Below are 15,278 nucleotides of genomic sequence, written 5' to 3'. Positions count from 1 at the left end.
TATAGCAAGTGTGAAATGTGAATTCTCATTTGGCCTAGTATGGATGTTTAGAAAGCATATTGACAGTTTCTTTAAAAGTTAAACATCATAAACTACGTGGTCCAACTATTGCTACCTGCATAATTACCCAATGAAAAATAAATTTTATAAATATATATACGTATATATATGTGTGTGTATGTGTGTATATATATATATATATATATATTTGTGTATATATATATATACACAAATATTCATTGCAGTTTCATTTTTAATCAGAAACTTCAAGCAACTTAAATATGTCCATCCATAGGCAAATGGATTTTAAAAACCTATATAATCAGGTGTAAGCGTGAAGAATATCATAAGTAACTTGTCTGCATGGAATTGTTTTTCATCTTGCTAATATTCCACCTTTTGTCAAGCATGCAGAGTAATCTGATGATAAAGTGGTTTTTACTTTATGATGCTTATATAATCCACACCAGGAGTTGGCAGCTTTTTTTTTTTTTTTTTTTTTTTTTTGGCTTTTTGGATTTGGTTTTTTCGAGACAGGGTTTCTCTGTGTAGTCCTGGCTGTCCTGGAACTCACTCTGTAGACCAGGCTGGCCTCGAACTCAGAAATCTGCCTGCCTCTGCCTCCCAGAGTGCTGGGATTACAGGCGTGCGCCACCACCGTCAGGCGTGGCAGTTTTTTTAATATAAAAAAACAGATGGTTAATAAGTTAGACTTTTTGAGCCAGAGGGTCTTAGTTGCAGACTAGTCAACTGTGAACCTAGAACACACAAGCAGCAGCCATATAAATAGACACATGAATGAACGAGTATAACAGCTCAAAAATCCTTTACATAAGAAAACAGGTAGTGACTGAATTGGAAGGATCAATTTTATTTTCAAACAAACCCATTTACTATGTTATATCTGCTTCCTGTCAGTTCTTGGTCTTGGGTATCATCTGTTGAGCTTGGGTATCTGTGGAAACAGACATTTCCATGGTGACAGTATGCTTGGGTATTTAGCAATACCTGGGAATTTTTCCAGTGTCTAGAAGCAGGTTCCTTGTCTCACAGGATACTGACTTACAGAAGGTGTGATAGACTGACTACAATTATCACTTCTCATTCATCTTACCTTCTTCTGCTTCGTGGAAACCTGAAGTTTATTTTTATTCCCATTGAATCTAGGCTGACCCTGTATGCAGTAGAATGTGATGGAATTGAGTGTACTCATTCTGAACATAAATCTTAAGAAGACCTCAGAAACTGCCCGATTTTGTGCTTTTTGGCACTGTGAGTCAGACATCATGCTGTACAGACAGGGAAAGAGCTATAAACTCTAAGACCAGATACATAGAGCAAGGCCTAGCTGGGCCAGCATTCAAAGTGAAACCTGGCCTTTCAGCCATAAGTCAATTCCCAAATAATCTGAAGACTTGCTTAAATTTATGTGAGACAGGATTGCCCAGATGACCCTAGTTAACCAAAACATAAACTTGTTTTCTATTACGACATTTAGACAGCTAAAACAAGAAAGCACGTCCACTGTGTATGACTGTCAGTAAAAGAGCTGCCTGCTGTGTAGACGGAAGTTTTCTAAGCCAGTCCAAACAGAAGCACGTTTCCATGTTCAGAAGATTAAAAGTGGTGTTGCAAATCAAAATGAAATTGGTTTCCTGCTATAGAGCTTCCCCAAGTTCTATATGAATGCCTAGCAATAGGCATTGTGAAAACTCCAAGGAGGCGTGGTTAAGAGTTGTCTGTGGCTTTGCATTAAATTGAATTTATTCTCTTCCTGAGGATTCACCACAGGGATGACATAGTGTCTAAACTGTGTCCTCACCAACAAGAAAACTCAGCTTGTTGTACAGGGTGCAAGCCATGGTATTGTCCAGAACCCATGAAACGGTCTCCTTCATGTTTAGATTGCCGATACAGACAGGGGGCAAATATGTGCAGTTTTAAGGGTATCCAAACACTAACACAGCTTTCTCTCTGATCCATACTTTAGATAAAAAGACTTCCTCTAAGACACCCAATTTCCTTTAAGTCCTAAACCTAATCAGTGCCTTGACATGAAACCACAATGGATTTCACAAGCTGAGATCTCAACAAAACGTTTAAACTGAGCCCATGTCTCTTGTGTCCCTTCACAGCTGCTACATACTGTCATCTCCAATAACTCTTGTTCCTCTGTTTGAAAATTGGATTATTTGCTTTTCTTTCCTGGACTAGTGAAGACAGAAGTTAAAGGGGCAGGGCATCATCTAACTCATCAACATTGTCACTGTTGTACTTGAATTCTCAACAGCAAACCCTTGAATTAGTTTTCTGTACAACTCTTACTTCTAACTCTTCCGCAGGGATCTGGAAGTGATCTGCTATAGTTTGTGATGTGCTATAGTTTGTGATGTGCTATAGTTTGTGATGCGCTATGGTTTGTGATCTGCTATAGTTTGTGGTCTGCTATAGTTTGGCCTTCTTTCTATCTCTCTTATTACTTTTTAAAATGGCACCTTTTCCTCAAATCTATTACTGAATCCCAAACTGTCAACAGTTACCAATAGGCTATGGGACCCACTCCATTTTTTTCCCCATAAACCAAGGACCTGAACTCAAGACATCTATTTCTATGAACTATTTTTCCCTGAAAAATGCAAAGAATAAAAATAACTTGCCCTACCCTTTAACAACAACATCAAACCTGCTCAAGAATCCATTCTTTGATTTAACTGATATGTGTTAAGTACCTACTCAAAGTCAAGAACTTTGCTTAGGTGTTGGCTTCTGTGGGAAGCACTCAACTGTGAGACACCTATATTAGACTGGAGGCCAGGCAGCACTGTAGAGAGTTGGATTACTGGTTAAGAGCACTTGTTGCTCTTGGAGAAGATGCAGGGTCAATTCCCAGTGTCCTTATTATAGCTCAGAACCATCTGTAACTGCACCATCAGGTGATACAACACCTTCTAATCTCAGCAGGCACTAGGTATGCATGTTGTGTACATACATACATGTAAGCACAGCACTTAGATACACAAAATAATAAAAGAATTATATAGAGCCTAGTGAACTAAATGGACAAATATCCAAACAATATCAGGGGAAAGTAGAGGTTTCTATAGCAACACAGACAAAAAAAATACTTCATTCAGGCTGATGGGGATCAAAAGACGGTGGTATGAAAGGTCTCCCAAGGGGGAGATATTAGATTAGATAGGGCACGTGAAGGAAGGGAGAGCAGCAGCCATTTAGAGGGAGGGCTTTGCTGAAAAGGGCCAGGCAAGAGGCAGATTCATACATTCTGGGAAGAGTATCACATTTGTCATGATGGCTTAGGATGGAAGATGTGTGTAAGACAGAAGATACTGAGAGACAGAGACAGAAAGAATGTAATACTGACATTTAATACTGGGCATTGTCTATGTATACCAAGCAAGCGCCTTATCAATGGAATATGGTCCCAGCCCCTAAAATTATTTTTATATGGAACTCTTAATTCATTGGCCACTCTCAGTATGATGCAACAATTGATGCTTTGGGTTTTTGTTTTCCTTGTAGATGGAGTATTAAAATACAAAGACCTTGTTTCTAACAAAACTCAATATGTGTCTATCCTTTGATAAGCAATTTTATTTTCAGGTACTTACCCAAAAGAAATGAACACATACGTTCTCACAGAGATTTACACAAGAATGCCCAACACAGTCATATTTATAATAGTCCCAAATGGAAAGCACACAAATGTCCATCATTAGGAGAATGGATACACAAATTGTAGTGTGTTTATACAATGCAACTAGACTTAGTAATAAAACAGAGCAAATGACCAATATATACAACAACATGGTTGTGTTGTTCCTCTAATAGTTCTAAACAAGGAAACACAAATGGTTATTTACTGTAGAATTACACTAATGTGAAGCGCAAGAATGGGAAAATGTTTTATGGTGACAGAAATCATGAAGTACCTGCTCAGAGTATGGGACAGGTTAAGGAACTACACACAAGGAAGGTTTGGGGGCTGGGGAAATGTGTTCCTTCTTGTTTTAGGTGATGGTTACAAGCCTTATTCAAAACTCATCAAGTTGAAGACTTGTACATTGTAAAAATGTACCTTTTATTGAATGTAAGTTATAGCTTAATTTTTAAAAATGCTAACAAAAGTATTTGGTTCGAGTTTGTCTTAACTAATGTGATGGAAGACTTTAAAACTGCACACTGAAAATTCAGCTCTAAACTATCTATTCAAATGCATGAAAGAGAAAACAGAACATTGAGATGTTGTTCAAAAAAGTTGATCAACCATAGATACTTGATTTTAATTTTTATAGATATTTTTCTGAATTAGGATGTAAGTTGTTAACAGAAGCATTTTCAGACAATAGAGCAAGTAATAATTCATGGAAAGGAACATTTATGAACCGATTGTTCTTTGCTGTGACTATTCATGTACTCACTGGAAATTTTATTTTTATTTCTTGTAGATTCACTACACAATCCTGACATTGATAGAAAAAAATGAAGCTAATGACATATTTTTATAACAAGGATGTCAACCACAAGCTGGTTAATTAATATCATCAACGGTTAGAGTACCTCAAATTATTTATACATAAGAAAATGTACAGCGAGTATATGCCCGAGAGTGGTACAGCTGAATCATGTGGTAGATCTATTTCTAGCTTTTTGAGGAACCTCCACGCACTGATTTCCATAGCTGCTGCACCGGTCTGCACTCCCCCCCCCCCCCGCCCCCAGCAGTGAATAAGTGTTCCTCTTTCCCCACACTCATTTCAGCATTTATCATTTGTCATTGTGATCTTAGCCATTCCGATTGGAGTAAGATGAAATCTCCATTTCATTTTAATTTGCATTTCCATGATAGCTAATGGGTTTGGAGCATTTAAAAAAAAAATGTTTCTCAACCACTTGTATTTCATTTGAGGCCTCTCTGTTTAGGTTCATGCCCCATTTTAAAAATGGGTTGTGTGTTTTCCTGGTGTTTAATTTTCTGAGTTCTTTGGCTACCCTAGATACTAGCACCTGCCCTATGTACAGCTCAGAAATAATGTTTGCCATTTTGTATTTACTCAAACAATGGTGTCCTTCGCTGTGCAGAAGTTTCTTAGTTTTTATGCGATCTTATTTGTGCATTACTAGTCTTCATGCCTGCAGTATCCAACTGGATATCCAACCAGTTCTATCTTCTAGCACAGAGATCCATGCTTAGCCACATTTATTACTGTTTTGCTCACAATAGCTAGGGAACGCAAGCAGCTTAGATGTCTGCCAACTGATGAAGAGATAATGGAAATGTGGTGTATTTACACAAGTGAATGTCATTTAGCTGTTACGACAAATAAAATTATGAAATCCGAAATTAAATGTACGGAGATGGAAACATCATTCCAAGTGCCATAACCTATATCCACAAAGACAAGGGTTGTATGCCTGATCTCACTGGGGTGGGGGGAGGGGGGGGTGGGGGGGTAGGGGGGTGTTAACTTTGTACGCTTCAGACAGGTATTTTTTTCATTTGGAATACTCCATCTATAGGAAATGAATAATGAGTGGTCTTTCAAGAAAGGAGAGCTAGAATGCAGAGGTATAAAGATTTAATGAAGAATAATGGAATAGGAGAGGTAAGAAGGAACGATAGAGGAGGAGATTCTGGGAAGGATAACTGATACTAAAGACATTTCCAAAAAATTCACTGGAACCTACTACCATTGGAGATTCTTGAAATATATACATATACATACATATAAAAATCTTTATGTAATTATATGCCTATAATGAGGCAATCATTTCCTGATTGGACACCATAGGCTAGTAAGGAAAAATTCTGGTCTTAGAAATGGGTTACCTCTTTTGGTGTTGTTCGCCAGTTGAGTCCCATAGAGTAACACATACACACAAATGTTAGAGTGTATTACCATTGCCTGTGGTTACCCTCTAGAACTTGATGGTAAGATCCTCCTCGTGAAGACAAACCACATACTGGAATTTTAGAACACAGAGAAATCAAGATGGTAACGACTTGGAAGTTTTGTCCCTCCTGTTCAGCTTTTATGGTGCTGAAAGGCACAGTGTACAGAAGAGAAGAGAAATCACCACTTTTCTTGACCAACTGTGAACCATGTGAGGGACAAAATGGCGGTCCTGGGAAGACATGTCTGTCAGTGCAATACTGGCAAGTATGGAACGGGAGGAATGAACCACTTCTGCTTTGATCTAAGGCCCACTCCTTAAACTGCAGCTCATGATTGTCCCAATGTTGGGACACAGAACCTTGGGATACAAGTCATAGGCCTTAGGGGAGAATCTACTACAATGATTCTGCTAAATGAGCATAAAATTAAACCAATTATAGTAACTTATCATTATACCCATAGATTGGTCCATCTGACAAGCTTCATTGGGGAAGCCTTTATTTATTTTTTCTGATCATAGTTAACACAGAGATCCATCAATGGTCAAGGTATAGAGGATAAGAGATGTTGAAATGCTCAACCCTACATAGGACACCTAAATCACACCCTCTCCCAAGGCTCAGGATCACTGCGGAAGGGGGAGTAGAGTGATTGTAAGAGCCAGAAGTGGTAGATTACCATAATGAAGCAGTTGCATATAATATTTCAAAGCCATTGAGACAGCTCACAGCAGATGGACAGGAAGTGCCACCCTTAGCTGAAGAGCTATTGGTAATCAGTTCTTTCAAGAAGAGGGGGACTCGGTTAAGAGTGCAGACTCTGCTGGATTGAGGCTTCAATGAGGACTACAAACCCAAGGATATGTTGGCAACTTATTTGTACCTGCCAGGTTTAAAAGAAAAAAAGCCGGGCGGTGGTGGCGCATGCCTTTAGTCCCAGTCCTTGGGAAGCAGAGGCAGATGGATTTCTGAGTTTGAGGCAGCCTGGTCTGCAGAGTGATTTCCAGGACAGTCATAGCTACACAGAAAAACCCTGTCTTGAAAAAGCAAAAAAAAAAAAAAAAAAGAAAGAAAAAGAAAGAAGAAAAGAAAAAGAAAATGTGATACAAAGGTGATTGGTAAAAAATGGGGACTGATTAGAAGGAGGAGGGGAAAGGATAGATATTATCAAAATACATAATTACATTCTCAAAGAAAGCAAGGAGGAAGGAGGGATGGAAAAAAGAAAAGAAAAAAAAGAAAATGGGGGCTGGAGAGATGGCTCAGTGGTTAAGAGCACTGTGTGCTGCTCTTCCTAGAGGCCCTGAGTTCAAATCCCAGCAACCACATGATGGCTCACAACTATCTGTAGAGCTACAGTGTACTCATATACATGAAATATATATAAATTCAAAAAACTGTTAAAAAAGAAAATGGATTTTGCAGTTTCACAAAATCTTAGTAGCTTGGCTAATCATATATGAAAGAAATATCATGGAGGTTTCCCTTCATTCACCAAAAGCCCTGGAAATGCTATAGCTGTGAATAAATCAGAAATCAAAAAGAAAATAGATCGCAAAAAAATAAAAAAGAAGAAAAGAAATTCTACCAGAAGAGTGGATGTAATTAAATTACTTTTTTCTTTGTTTGAGTGTGTATATATATGATATAAAAATATTCTTGACATGTGATCAACAACATACAACTGAAATGAAGAAGAAAATTATAAATTCAGGACAAGCAACTAATAAAATATGTTTCCCTTAATTTTCTGATTTTTCTGGTTTTAATATTTTGAAACATAGTTTGTTGTGATTTTTGCTGTCACTGACTTTGGGTTTTTGCTTGTTTTTTTTGTTGTTGTTGTTGTTTGTTTGTTTGGATTTTCATTTTATAAAGCATCTCTAAAATTACACTAGGGCAAAATCACAGGAGACCTGGGCCATGGCTTCATCTTCCTGAAGGGCAATGTCTGTGACCTTTTCTCTCCATTGATAAAAAAGTAGGAAGGTTCCATATGTGTGGAATGAGGAAAGCAGTCTGACATATAGAGATGTTCTGGGAATGTCAGGAGCCATCCAGATACTTCTGATCTCACAGTTAGGTGTCCCCAATGGATGGCAGAGGAAATGTGCTTGCCTCTAAGGACACTGGAATGCAGACTCAATTTTTAATAAGGTTTAGCCAATATAGACTTCCTGTAGTCTCTACCCAACAGAGTTCAAAGCCATTCAGTTAAAACTCAGTGGGGTTGGGGTGGAGCTCAATCTATAGCTTGCTCTGCTAAGATGCGTGAAGCCTTGGGTTCGATTCCTCGGCACCACAGAAAACCAAATATGGCGGTGCATGACTTTAGTTCTAGTTCTCTGGGTGTGGAGGCAGAAGGAGCAGAAGTTCAAGTTTCTTAATATTGGGGGAGAAATACTGCAATGGGTAAGTAAGATTTAGCTTTTGGTGTACATTCTTATTCACATATCCCGAATAACATGATTACCTACCTTAGCATTGGAAAGAGCAATGAACTCGGTTTTTGTAATGTAATGGAAACGTGGAGTTTTCCAGGTCCTCTGAAGTTGTGTTGTTCACAGTTTGAAATGAAAGGGAGGCTGCCTAGTGGTCAGGGTTCCTCAAGGGCTGCCTAGCCCGATCTTCCCACTGGTATCCCTTCCAAACAGATGTGAGCCTATTTTTAAAGACTTCTGGGAAAGGGAGATTCCCTATCTCCCTTAGCAACGTGTTCCGATGTTTAATAACATTTGCTGTCAGGGATGAGGGTTCTTGAGGCTGGCTGGAGTGTTTTTATATATTTATACACATTAGTGCTTTTCTATTTATCTTTTTCCCTTTTAGTATTATCTGAATCCTCTTCGTTCTTTGCTTTTCTTTGTGATAATTTTGTTCCTAGACTTTTTCCGTGCAAGTGAAAAAGAATTGGAAATGGTCAAATTTTGAAAATAAAATACACAGAGTATAATTTTAAACAGTACACATTATCTGAGAGGGAAATAAACTTTAACTAAGATTTAACACAAATAGTGTAGAGACATTTGGTCTTCTATCTCTGTGTCTGTGAATGTGTGAACCTGTATGAGAATCAGAAACAGGCTCTTTAGTGGGACAGGACACTGAGATCTTTAAACTTCTAAATGTATTTGTAAGCTCTCTCTGGCTTTCGAGTTTCTTTTGAATGCTCTGCAAAGCACTCATATTTTTCTGTTTTAATTAATTTTTATTTTTATGTATGGGTGTTTTGCCTATGGAGAGCAGATGAACCCTCTGAAACTTGAGTTACAGATGGGTGCAAGCCACCAAGCATGTGGGTGGCGGAAATTGAACGTGGGTCCTTTCAAAGAGCAGCACATGCTCCTAATGGCCGAGCCATCTTTCCATCCACCACCTGTATTTGACTTAAGTTGATAAATTTGGAACTAGAGTTGAAGAGGCACTAAAGGTCGGAGGAGTACAAAAGCTACCCATCACTTCTGCCTGGTTACCTTAGGGTGCCTGCTTCTGTATCCATCCGCACACCTATGTAATCGATAATGCTTGAACACACAGTTGGTCACATCTGTACACCTATGTAACCAATAATGCTTAAGCACACAGCTGGTCACATCTCACAGATGTGTTAATTTAAGGAATATAAAGTGAATTATAATTGTTTTTTCTGTTCATGTGTGTAAGGGTGCATATAAACATGCAAGTATGTCATCCTGTGTGTGTGTGTGTGTGTGTGTATGTGTGTGTGTGTGTGTATACATCAGAGGTTAATATCAGGTGACTTCCTTAATAGCTGATCCACCTTTTTTTTAAAATTAATTTTCATTTCATGTTTATGGATGTTTTGCCTGCACCACTTGTGTGCCTGGTACCTGTGGGGACCAGAAGAGGGCATAGCATCTTTTGATCTGGAATTAAGAGAACAGTTGTGAGTCAGGCCATGGGGGCCCACATCTTTAATCCCAGTATTTGGGAGGCAGAGGTAGGCAGATCACTGAGTTCAAGGCTAGCCTGGTCTATAGATCTACAAAGCAAGTGCCAGGACAGCCAGGACTACACAGAGAAACCTTGCCTCATAAAAAACAAACAAACAAACAAACAAAAAAACAATCCTAACAAACAAGGGAAACATACACGGTGGGGGAGGGGGATGCTGGGGGAAAGGGGAAAAAATGTGAGTGTGGGTGTTGGGAATTGAACCTGGGTCCTCAGTACTCTTAACCCCAGAACAATCTCTCCTTTGCCTAGACTTGCTGGCCAACAAACCCTGGCAGTCCTCCCATCTTGCCCTGCCCTAGCATTGGGGTTAGAGGTATTTGCTGGTACCAGCCCAGCTTTTTGTGTGAGTCCTGCATATCTAAAGTTGAGTCCTTGTGTTTGTGTGACAAGCACTTCACCAAATGAGTCATCTCCCTCCGGATTGTTTGGGATACTTCTTACCGTCAAACACCAACTATGCGCAATACCCCTGCTCATGATTCATACACTGAACCTCTTCCCTTGCAGGATCTGTTCAAAGGGAACCGTGTTTTTCAATTACAAACTTTCATCAACGCAGGCTGAGAAACTGGTCCAAAGCTTCCTACATTTGGTACTGGGTGGCTGATAGATGGCTAGACACTGAGATTTCTGGAGAGAAGATGAACGTATATCACAGAAGGCCCTGGGCCACCTCAGTTCATATCAACTGCTGAACTATATTTACATATACTTCCTTGTTTGCTCGTTGAGTCTTTGGTCACCCTATCAGAACCAACTAAAAGGGGAAATTATTAAGAAATGAATCTTTAAGGAGTCTCAGGAATATCTTTCAAACCCTTAGATCGCTCATGGGCTGAATGATCATGGGCAGGTTACTTAACTTTTCCAATTATCCCCTTTGCCTTGACATTGACAAATATTACTCTTTCTTTAATTATTAACTTTTTATTGATCCTTTTTGGATTTCACATCATGCATCCCAATCCCACTCATCTCCTGTCCCTTCGTATCTGCCCCAAGCTCTTGCAACCTCCATCCAAAAGAAAATAAGAAATAAAAGGGGCTGGAGAGATGGCTCAGTGGTTAAGAGCACTAAGTGCTCTTCCGGAGGTCCTGAGTTAAAATCCCAGAAAGCACATGGTGGCTCACAACCATTGGTAATGAGAGCTAATACAGACCAGAGCAAGCAGGTCCAGAAGTGAGACCTGGAGAGTTGGTTCAGTGGTTAAGAGCCCTGACTGCTCTTCCGGAGATCCTCAGTTCAAATCCCATTAACCACATGGTGGCTCACAACCATCTGTAATGAGATCAGATGACCTCTTCTGGTGTGTCTGCAAACAGCTACAGTGTACTTACATATAATAAATAAATAAATTTAAAAAAAAGAAAATAGAAACAAAATAAATAAAAACAATAACAACAAAAGACCCAAATTTTAAAAAAATCTCCTTGTGGAAGCTGTATATCACAGTGTGTCCCACACTATAATATTTTGTGCAAATATCTTTACTTGCAAATGTTCATAGGACTGAGTCACTCGTTTGGTGTGAGGTCTTTGGCTTCTGCTATACCATCACTATTGGATTTTCACTGAGTCTTGTCTTGGGTACCCTGTTGTGACCCTAAGTCATGGAGAGCCTGAAATTTTGGATTTGCCAGAACATCCCCTTCTTGTGCTCCAGTGGTTCATAGATGGGGTAGATGCCAAGATACCCCATCTATGGGGTATCTTACTCTTAAGTGATAATTTACTCTTAATCTTACTCTAATATAATCTTACTCTTAAGAGATAATTTACTCTTAATTATTCTTTAAATGTAATAAACATAGTAATGAGGCAACCATTGATATTTGAACCTGTTGTGCCCATACTTAGTAGATCTATCTATGCTATTAAAACCAACTAAACTATGTTGTCTAAGATAGAACGTCTTATATGTTGTATGGATGCGACACCTGTCAATCAAAAAGCCAGCGGCCTATAGGAAAGGGTAGAATAGAAGGTGGGACAACTGGGAGGCAGAAAGGATTCTGGGGTAGAGCCAGGTGTGAGAGATTTGCCTGGGCAAGGTGTGAGGAAATGACGAATGGTGCCTTAGCACAGGTAACCAGCCCTGAGGCAGAATGTAGGTCACAGACTCTTAGACGCTAGAATCATGGATTTTATTTCCATCTACTGAGTTTCACCTTTAAAATCATGCTGGTTGTTCTGGCCACGGTAAGGCAGTTCCATAAACTGAGTGGCATGTAAGCAAAAACCATTTCATTTCTCATAGATCTGGAGGTTAGACATGAAGTGCCCAGGCACCAGTACTGATGGGTTCTGGTGAGAACCCTCTTGGCTGCAGAGGACTGACTTCTCCTGTCCTGGAATGGTAGAAAGACAGCAAGCTAGTTCTCTGGCTTCGGCTGTTAAGGGCACATCCCCATTTCTGAGGAGCCCACCCTCCTGCCCAATTGCCTTCCCATAACTCTACTACCTCCACTACAAAACACAGGGCTTTGGTTTCAACGTAAGAAATCTTGGGAGACAGATTCAGCTCATTCCATTTCTACCAAGAAAACCGATTACAGTTGTGATCTGTACTCTTCTTGTTGGCCCTTGTTTTTTCTTTTGTCTCTGTGTGTGTGTGTGTGTGTATGTGTGTGTAGGGGAGACTCATTTTGCTTAGCGTATTATACGAAACAATAAAGAATTACAGTGCACACCTTCTTTCCCTGTGTATTAAAACTCGGATCTTGCACACCACTCTCAGCTTCCTTTTCATACTGCTGTACCTGAAGAAAAAGGGTGATAAAATCATTACCATCTTGGAAAGAGTCCCAAGCAACCACCAAGATTCACACTTTTCTAAAAAGTACGGGGATCTCAGGATTTTTAAGGATGGAAGTGCAAAACACAAAGCCAGCCTAGTAGTGGCAATTTCTTCACAATCCAAATGAAGAAAAGGAGCCCAACTTGACCTAGAAGGTTCTGTACAGCTAGAGCTGTGTCTTCATGGTTCATTTGGTTCTTAGCCTTCTTCCTGCCAATCAAGACAGTAAGGAGAGAGCTTTTTTGGCACAGGAGCCCTGACCGCTTGAAGTGAGGCAGAGATCACCCAGGCACATCAGGGACAAGACACTAGATGTTAATAACACATTTCCACTGTAAGATGTTTGGATCAAAAGGCTAAAGGTGAAGGTCTTATCTCATTTGTCAAATGATGTAAGTCGTTATTAAATCAGGACAAACCAGTTAACATCTGAAGTATAATTTTTGTTGCTATTTATAAATGCACTCAACAGTTCATTTGGCTTGCCTGGCTTACTTAATTGTGCATGGTATTTTGCATTTGTTAAAAGCTCAGGGAGAACAAGGAAATGACCTACACAAATCACAGTTCAGAGTAATGCACAACTTTTCTCCATGTGCCAATTAAATGTGAGCAAGTTTGAGTTACTCATTCAAATCAGGCATTATATAAAACAGCACAGAATCTTTGACTACAGGTAACCTTAGCAAGTTTTAGCAACACTTGTAGAATTTGAGGGGCTTTATTTGTTTTGGTATTTTTTGGCATAGAAGTGTGCACATGTGTGGGCTCACAAAAAACGAGGGGGCTGCATGTAAATGTCTCAACTTGATTCTTACTACACTGATATCAAAAGGAAAACAAAAATGTGTGCAGACAAACATGTCTACACTGGAAAATCTTAAGACCTTTTTGCTAAGAAAGGTGACAGTTCAGTTTCGAAGGACCTCTAGATGATAAAGTCTCGATTAATTCAGATACTGACCGAAAGGAAGAACGGGTTCAGCTTAATAAACAGACTACCCAGGGAGCCCATCACAGGATGTCTTAGGCTTTCTATTACTATTAGGAGGCACTGACCATGGTGACTCTCATAAAGGAAAACAATTAATAGGGCTGGCTTGCAGTTTCAGAGATTTAGTTCCTGATTGTCACGGCAAAAAGCATGTTGGTATCCAGGCAAGTGTGGTGCAGGAGAAGGAGATAAGTGTTCTACATTTTGATCTTCAGGTAGCAAAAGGAAACTGTAAGCCATACTGAAACTATATACACTGAGTGCAGCTTGATCATAGGAGACCTCAAAGCCCGTCCAAGCAGTGACACACTTCCTCCAACAAGGTCACGCCTCCTAATATTGCCACTCCCTATGGACCAAGCATCCAAACACATGAGTCTCTGGGGACCATTCTTGTTCATACCACCATACTGGATAAGGATTTGTGTTATCTTCATCATGATGCTAGTACATGTTCATTCCATCCTATGTGCTAGGTATTATCCCAAAATAACAATTTGCTTGTATTTTGTGTATGTGTTTGTGTGTAGGGTACATGAATACGTACGTAAGGGTACAGGTACTTGCAGAGGCCGGAAGTTGACATCAGGATTTCTTCCTCAATTGAAATCACTACCTAAAGCTTAGTTTGCAGCTGGGCTGTCTGGCCATAGGGCCCCAGGATCCTCCCTGGCTCCTTTGCACAGCGCTGGGATTACAGGTATGTTACATATCGATGATTGATGATGATGATTGATGATGATGATGATAATGATGATAGCGACTACAGGAAATTCAAGCCCACCTGAATGTATTCATTTTATCCTCTGAACAATCTTCTGGGATCTTATTCTGCCCATAACAAGGATGAGGAAACAAGTCACATGGACAGCAAGAAGTAAACCACTGTGTCTTCTGAGAGAGCATCAAGTGCACTGAAATATGGGCCATCTCTGTTCAATCCCCAGAAATTAGTATTCTAACTATGCACTAGCTTATTGGGCTGTTATTTTCCCCCTAGTAAAACATTGCGTTTTAATTGATAAAAAGACAAGTTTTAAAGGTGTCAGTTGACCTTCTAGCAGATAACTGTTAAATTTATTTACATGTGTCCATGTGACCAGAAATAGTATTTGCTAAAAAAAAAAAATGCAAACTGATTAAGTTATCTGAGATCTACAGTTACATATCCATGAGAATGTTAGTGCTCTATTTAAGTTAGTGCACAGTCATATATCACATTTTTACATGCAAATGCCAAAAAAGAAACCCAAACAAACCAAACAACAATCAACACACACACACACACACAAAGAAAAGAAAGGAAGGAAGGAAGGAAGGAAGGAAGGAAGGAAGGAAGGAAGGAAGGAAGGAAGGAAGGAAGGGAGGGAGGAAGAAAGAGAAGGTAGGTTTTAAGAGGACACTACGGAAGAGTAAAGTTAGAGTTGTTTTATTAACACAGTGATGTGATTTGAATTTCATCTTGCCATAGAGAAAGGTACCCTTTAGAGATACCCACAAGGCTATTATTTTTGCTCATCTATTCTGATAATACAATAGATGTTCTAAGAGAAGCCGGGGTGGTAACCAAGGGCTTCATTTATCTGAAATTAGA

At 39.4% G+C, this 15,278-nt stretch overlaps 1 long non-coding RNA gene across 1 annotated transcript; it reads right to left on the bottom strand.

Annotated features, from left to right (window-relative positions):
* Positions 1 to 12,079: 12,079 nt before the first annotated feature.
* Positions 12,080 to 14,360, bottom strand: LOC127673624 (uncharacterized). The gene is made up of 3 exons (XR_007975222.1): positions 14,232 to 14,360; positions 12,584 to 12,652; positions 12,080 to 12,241 (listed from the first exon to the last, which is right to left on the bottom strand). It is a non-coding gene; the product is annotated as an uncharacterized LOC127673624 (long non-coding RNA).
* Positions 14,361 to 15,278: the final 918 nt, after the last annotated feature.

The sequence above is a fragment of the Apodemus sylvaticus genome, chromosome 23, assembly GCF_947179515.1.
Source record: "Apodemus sylvaticus chromosome 23, mApoSyl1.1, whole genome shotgun sequence".
Lineage (NCBI taxonomy): Eukaryota > Metazoa > Chordata > Mammalia > Rodentia > Muridae > Apodemus > Apodemus sylvaticus.
This window is presented reverse-complemented; position numbering and strand designations above follow the sequence as displayed.